Source organism: Anopheles moucheti, chromosome X (genome assembly GCF_943734755.1).
Source record: "Anopheles moucheti chromosome X, idAnoMoucSN_F20_07, whole genome shotgun sequence".
Lineage (NCBI taxonomy): Eukaryota > Metazoa > Arthropoda > Insecta > Diptera > Culicidae > Anopheles > Anopheles moucheti.
In genome coordinates, this window is record NC_069142.1 from 14,584,922 (window position 1) to 14,592,674 (window position 7,753).

The following is a 7,753-nucleotide window of genomic DNA, read 5'->3' on the forward strand; positions in this document are numbered from 1 at the left end:
AACCACCACTTTTCTTACTCCGCGACGATGGGGTGGACTTTAACACCTTCAAGAAGGAAGATGGCCTTGTCGTGCTCGGTGGAAAATAATCTTCTGTCTATTTTTCGTTGGTTCAAAGAGGGCAATAATTCTTTCTTACCCAGCCGAATTACAATAAAAACATCGAATTGTTTACTCCACAATACAATACATATATTCGATCATCTCTATAAAATTCTATATCATGTTTTGCTTCAGTAATTGTTTTTCCTTCCAGAGAAAATATATACACTCCCGGTAAGGAAGGAAGTCTGGTTTTCATTTCCGGTCTTAAAGTTGGGCTCAAAATAACTCACCTAACTTCTTTTCGCCTCTTTTTTTTAACTCACGTATCTCCCGCTTTCGTCTCTCCCCCACACCCCCACCAACCACCCTAAGAGAAAACAAAAGGATACCCATTGAAAGATGCAACTACCCTTCTGCTCTGTCAAACGTGATCCAGCACGAGCGATAAAGTTGTGTGCCTCGCCCTAACGAATTTTACACCTATATCATTTTTCCCTCCGCTATTGCTACTTCTTCTTCGTCAGCGTGTTACGGTAAATTTCGTGCGGCATCTATCGGGTGCCACGTGCTGCAATAGTTGACGGGCAAACTATGTATACACACCCCCTTTCCCGGGTGCACCTCCACAAACCATTGCTGAGAGGGAAAAAGTTTTCGCACCTACTCAAGTCAAGCTTACTCAAAAAGTTATAAATATGTAACAGGATTACATCGACCATGGTTTCTGTTTTTTTTTTTGGTAAGCAAATGGCGAATAGAATGGAAAAGTGAGTACTCGCCAGAGACAGTGTGCGCTCTATGCGCAAAAAAAAAATCCCCGTACCCAGGGGAAAGAAAATTTCACCCTGCACCTGCAATTCCGACCGACCGCATCATTAATTACAGCGCCCGGTTTGTGCTTGTGTGTAGTTAAGCGGCTTCAACCTGCGGTGTGCCATTTAAACTCTTCCCTGTTACCAATACGCAGCCGTTAACCAGCACCATGGGTACCGTTTCGCCTCGTGAGTGATGATGGTTTTCGCGAAAATGTCTTAATTATTTGCTGAAATTTCATGCACCGATACACTAAATGAGAAGCGGATGGAGGGTGGATAAGGAGGGTGTCTGGCGGGGATAAAAGCGTCCATTACGTATCCGTTCGTTTGCGGGTGCAATCATAGTGTGGTTGCGAGCAGGAGAGGAAAATAGCACCGTTAAACTTGCCTTCACTTCCATTCCCGTGCCAGCCGGAAACCGTAAGTGAAATTAATCTTATCTTAATTACTGGTCAAACTTCACCATCATGCAATGTTTTTCTTTTCCTATTACCATTTTCTGGCTTCCCTTAGCATCTACTTTTTTTTCTTTTCCTATTTTCCACCTTAAATATCGCAAAAACTCGGGAAATTGCTCGCACATGTTCCAGAAGTGTTCGGCAAAGTCAAGGTTCCAACACCATAATTTACCTTCCCTGCATCACATCTCGTGTTGCACGGAAGAAGACAACATGCGCCATTTTATTTGCCATTTCCGCTCGATTCAATGTACAACATCGAAGAAAACACGACACCGATTTATTACCATCACGCTTCGTACGTTGGTCTTCCCATCCGTGCCGCTCCACTGGACGCCATTTTATTTTACTTTTTGTTTTCGAGTCTCTCCGGTTTTAGTTCACTTGGTGGGGTTCGCAAGAAAATTACACCCCGGGCCAATGGCCAATTCGGTCGCGCAGTCGAACGGTTATAAATCTTTTCCTATCCCTCGCGAACGCTCGCTTTGGAAGTCGTCCCTTTTTTTTGCCATCGCCACCAGCATTTGCCCAAGGTCAGACTGGTTGGTCGGTTGCCAAACGTAGCCCTTGCCCGCTCTACGGCCGACACTATCTTATGAGGACACGCCGAATGAAAAGTAATGTACGGGATACGGCTGCTGTTCCGGCAGTCGGCCTCCGTCCTCCGATGGAGGCGCCAAGTGGCTCACCGCACTTCTGCCGATGCTTATTGCCGATGAGTGCGATGAGAGTGAGATGATAATTATGGTGCCGCTGCCCTCATTATACTATCTCATTCAGCAATCCTCTAGTAATGGTTAAGGGTTGATAAAACGGGACAATATGGCACACCACCCATACGTGGGTGGTAAGCGACGAACCTCCGAATTGGGCCAAACAAATATAAATTACCTAAAGAAATAAAAGCAACATAAAACCCAGTAGCACAAAATCACGCCGAAACAAAATGTGAGGCGGACGCTATATACGGGGGAGCTGCACGCATCTGTACCGTACCAGCCGCCTCCACACGATCAACGGAAGCCCATCCATTTTCTTGACGCAATTCCGAATTTTCGATTCGTTCATGTTTTTCTGCCGTATTGATTTTCACGGATTTTGCTTCCTATTAACATCCAATTAGTTGATTACATTTCACTCCACTCCGTGTATGCGTTCCACCCGGACAGTGTAAGTGTGTGTGTGTATGTGTGTGTTGAAAGTTTACTCTCGTTTGCACACAAACATGCGGACACACATACACTCGGAATGAAGGTGGAAGTCCTTAAGCAATACTGTACCATCCATTGAGCGCGGAGTGACTTTCTTCTTCCGTTCCGCTGCTAATCGTACCTAATGAGAGCGCAAACAGCTTGCGAGCTCCTTATCGGGGCAACCGGATCCAGGAGCAGCAAAGCAAAGCCGGCCGGTTGCAAAAATACTTTTCTGTTTGGCGAGCGAGGGTTAGGAGGCGAAAAAAAACATACAAAAACACTGAAACAAATCACACAAGTAAGCAGGAGCAACACTTAGGCCGTTTCCCTGCTTTCAGTTGTCACTTTCAATTTCACGCTGGGTGCCACCGTTACCGCAAGCCACCCATACCATCCATGCCCACTTTCATATCACCCATAATGGCCATAATGTGGTAAAGTTTTGCGCAAAGAAAATGGACGGGAAGGATTAAATTTCATTTGACTAATTTACTGCAGCACTACTTTACTGGCACTGCCCGGTGGCACAACTCGATGGGAGAGATGTCGCGCATCCTTGACCCTTCCTTTGCTGCATCGTTTGCCTTTTGCCTGGCGCAAATCCCTAACGACCTTGCCTCGGCTGAGCGATCAAATATTCATTTTATAATTATACGTTTCGGTGAATGGGGTAGCCGGGCTGAGCTAGATTGGCTAGGGAATGGTGCCGTACTTGCTACAAAGGCGAATTGATTTAATATACATATTCATGTGCGCATCAACGAAACGTCCGAGGCGTAGTAACGACAGCCATCACATCGTAGGCAAAGGCTAGCTAGCGTATGATGTATGGCCGATGAAAACAAGAAGCTTGTCAAACGGATAAAGTCTTACAAGTTTCTTGGAGAGATTTATACATATTATAACCCTTGAGAACACTCACTGTACAATTTTTGTCTGGTATGATTCTATCTGTGTAGTTAACGGCATAAATAATACTCTTAATATATGATGATTTTCGAAAAAGAAAACACAATTATACCTACATAAAACCTTTTAAAAAGCTGATGTTATTTTACACGCATTGCATAGTTTTAGGCGCTAAACATAACAAGCAACTAAGAATATTGTTCTGCCACTTGGGCATATTTTATAAAATTGTTCATTGAGTACAAACAAATAGAAAAAAAGTGCTGTTGCTCACGAAATTTCTGCCTGTGTTTGGCCCCGTAGTTGTGGGCGTCAAATGTTCATTTCATTTCAACTTCATGAATCTTCTAAGGAAATTATTCACAACGTGAGCATTAAATGCAAAATAAATCTTACGCAGCAACCATCAAAAACATTCGATGCCCTATAGAACAGCAAATCGATACGTACTGCAGATACGAATCGTAATGCTGCTAATCGATCAAATCACCACTAGGTTGTGGCATTGCTGAGTAAGCGTCGGTCCGTCCATGTTTCTACAACGTTCCAGACTACATCCCGGCGAAGCGATGAATGGGATCGAATTTTGCAACTCATTTCACCCCCGGATCTGTTACTCCGCATGCTCATTAGTGCGGATACACACCTTCGCACGAGGCTAGTCGCTCGCACGCCCCCATATGTGGGCGATGGGGGTTTGAGTGTGCTGGATGGTAAAGAAATTATGCTTCGTTCCGGGTAGCATGGCAGCCAAGCAAAGTTCACAAAGGCGCAAAGGACATGCCTGCAAAGGCATTGAAAAGTCACCGTGTTAATTTGGCTTCACCTTCAGCAAAAACCAACGCTCCATTACCGTGTCACCGGGCGCTCACCATCAAGCACTGGCGATAGTTCTAATTAATATTCACCGCAACAGCGCTCAAGTTCCAGCACGGCCTGGGATATCATGAACAGCATCGCGCGTCGAGTGCAATTCCCTGCGCGTTGCTTACAACCTCACCACTTGAAGGATGCAAATTGATGAGTTACGAGACGGTAACTAAACTAGCAAAACATCAAGGACCCAAAAGCCCTCTGCAGGGGATGAATCAGAATCTCCGTAAACAGCACCGCTCAGTTCGTTCTGGGAAGTGGTCCTCTTTGCATGGGTTTTTCCTTCTTCTTTCTATGCTGCTTTCATAATAAATAAAGGTGGGATTTATTACTTAACCTAACTCGTTCGCTCGAAAACAACTTTACGCTTTCTGCGCGAGATGTCGAGCAGCGAGGCGAAGTTTTGTGGCTAACCCGAGTATAGCAGCTAAAGATTAAAAGATCCTTGCTAACGCAGCGTGTAACGTTACCGGTATATTGCTGCTTCCGAGACTCACTACACTTCCTTCTCCGCCCTCTATCACTCACGCCCTCTCCATTGCTGAGGAAGATACAAAAACAGAACATACACACCTTCACAAACAAACACTCCCACAGGTGCTGCAACATTGCTGGAAAAGGATATGCATTAGTGGGAAAGAAAGCAACCGAAGCTGGTTACCTTCATTAGCAGCTTAGCGCTTAGTGCGATGGCTTCTACCGTCACTAGGTGTGGCACACACGGGCTAAGGTCTGCCCGGTAGGCGCACCATTCAACCCGTGCTGCATATCACCGGAATGGTTAATATAACCACCAAAAAGCAAACAAGCTTTCACGCGGATTACGTGCCACGTCAGAATCACGAGCACGAGGCCCTGGGTGAGGATGAGTTCTTGATTAAAACACTCTGCTATCGCCGCACCTTGCCCTTGCTTCAAACCACCCCAGCACAGAATGGACCCACCCACCCAATGCCGGCCCTGCCAAACCGCTCAGTCACACTCATTTCGGGATGAGATTTTAATTGCTCTAATTTGGTGCCATGGCTCGAATAATTGCCACCGACGCCATTTCACCGCTTATCATCAATGCTCGAGCAGCTCCTATTGCTACCGTTGCCTGACAGGTGATTTTAGCGCTACCCGTCTCGCACCGTCCCGTACGGTGTGTCTCTCAGATTTGGAGGATTAGCTTGTCCTCGCGATGGTTTCGGATGCGTGACTTCTGTGTTTGAATAGTAATAGAGTAGTTTACGCGCGGTATCACATTTCCCTCACTACCGCAGTACGGCCTCCCCGGGCTTTCCGTATCCTCCAGCCCATGGAGACGCCCGGTAGCGAACGGTGTAAAAACACCGAACCCATGGAGACGCCCAGTACCTGACGGAACGCCTGATGGAGACGCCCAGTACCTGACGGAACATCCGATGGAGGCGCCCAGTACCTGACGAAAAAGCAACACCATTCGAGACGTGTGGTTGCTTTCGCCATCTAATGGATGGGATATGATTTGTTTCATTTTGTTTACAAAAACGATGCGATTTCTCACATCACACCTACACGCTGTGTTGGTTGGGGGAAATAAATAGGCTTAGGAAAAAATATGTATAAATATAAAAAAACGCACACAAAAATCGAAAACCGCTCCGCACGCCTGTACCCTTCTTAGCGTTGATACCTTTAGCGCGAAAACGTACGAATAAATTGGATTCTGGCATGCCGCCTACATGTTTGCGCTCTGCTGCGAGGCAAAATAGTCAACAAATAACACGCAAATGATACACCGTGCGCTGAAAATGAAATGTTAAAAAAGAACACACATCTATCGGTGTTACGAGGAGTTTAAAAACGAGGTGGCATCTGAAAAATTGCCTCGTTCCTTTTGCCATGTTCAATCATACAAGCTGTATTGAGATTGTACACCGGAAGCAAGAAACCGGCGCGAAACGCATTGCTCAACAACTTACTCCATTCAGCAGAAAAGTAGAAATTCCACCAGACAATCGACGCGAAACGGAAACGACTTGCGCCGGGCAAGGCAAGGCAAACGGAACCAAATCAGGCGGCGAATGTAACGCGTAATTCAATTAGCGCTTTCGGAGTTGGCGAACCGAGCACAACCCAGCGGGGGTGATGGAACGCACCCGGATGTGTTCAGTGTCAAATCAGTGTCATTGTGCGGGTGTCTGTTTGCTGATTCTACTGACGTTTTGAACGTTTGATCGCGAGCAAACAGACAACGGAACGGAATACATCCAACGCTTGATCCCACAGCTTAAAGAAGGCTCTAAACGAAGTTTTCCTTGCTCCAAAATTCTTCTTCGTACTATTTTTTTGGTCCCCTCTTCCCAATGTGCCTCAACCGGAATGATTGGAAATGATGTTTCAATTTCGCCATGCTGCTGAAGGCCACCCAATTGATGGCACCGTTCTAGACCATGTTAAGCAATTTATCGCCCGGCCAATAAAACTCGCACTCGCCTCCATTTTGCACGCCGGCGGGTCATCACTTCTCCGTTGCTGCGTCAATAGATCACCACCGCGAAACTAAGGATTAAATTCAGCCAATATTACGAAAAACCACCCTTAAAATTGTGTCCCATTTGATCGGTGCCGTAAAAAAATTTGACGCCTCCCGGGCACGGTGCCTAATTTCAGGCGTCATTAAGCGAACAGAAAGTGGCTAATAAACGGCAGGGGTCGGCCATGCCCCCTCTTGGGCACTGCCCTGTTTTGCTGCCTTAGAAAAAAAAAACAACAGATATAAATTTATCAAACTTTCAAAACCGGGAGCGTCCCACACCGCGATTCGGGCGCCGCGGAATTGGTTTATGGGCCGACCGTGCCGGCAACGCCTGAATGTATGCCGCCCCGTAACGACAACCCGGGCTCGCGAGGCAATTGTGTCGCTACGGCGCGTAGTGAGCCGTAGAAGAAAAACCGCTTTCGGTCGAATTTATATCCTCGCGAAACGAAGGAATGGAAGGGGGGGGGGGGGGGGGGGTGGGTGGTGAGGGAGGGAGGAGGGAGTTGGGGATGGACAAGCTCCATGGCTCCATGGAGCGTACGGTGAAAATAGGACTACATCGTTTTACGACTCGCTTTCCTTGCCGCCTCGCCGCATCATAAAGGCAAACCCGTTGTGTTTGGCCCTTGCCAAAACGGTGACAGAACGGCGTCCGCTTTGATCCGATCTCCGAAGCGCTCCGGGAACCATCTGCTCGCGTACGTTCGCATGTGCGCAACACACATACAGCGAAGGAAACTCCGCTCAAAACCGCCCACGCCTACGCGAAGAAACCGTACGAGATAAAAACAATAAATAACCCTCTTCATCCCCTTTCCCGTCCTCGCGCGTCTAGCAACTCCTCTCCCCCCCCCCCCCCCGCCATATGTTGCACCTTAACCTTTTCGTTGCATCACCCGTGGTAAAAGGTTTTGCTGGCTGAAGGTACTGGTGACGGAAAAACTTTATTACCAA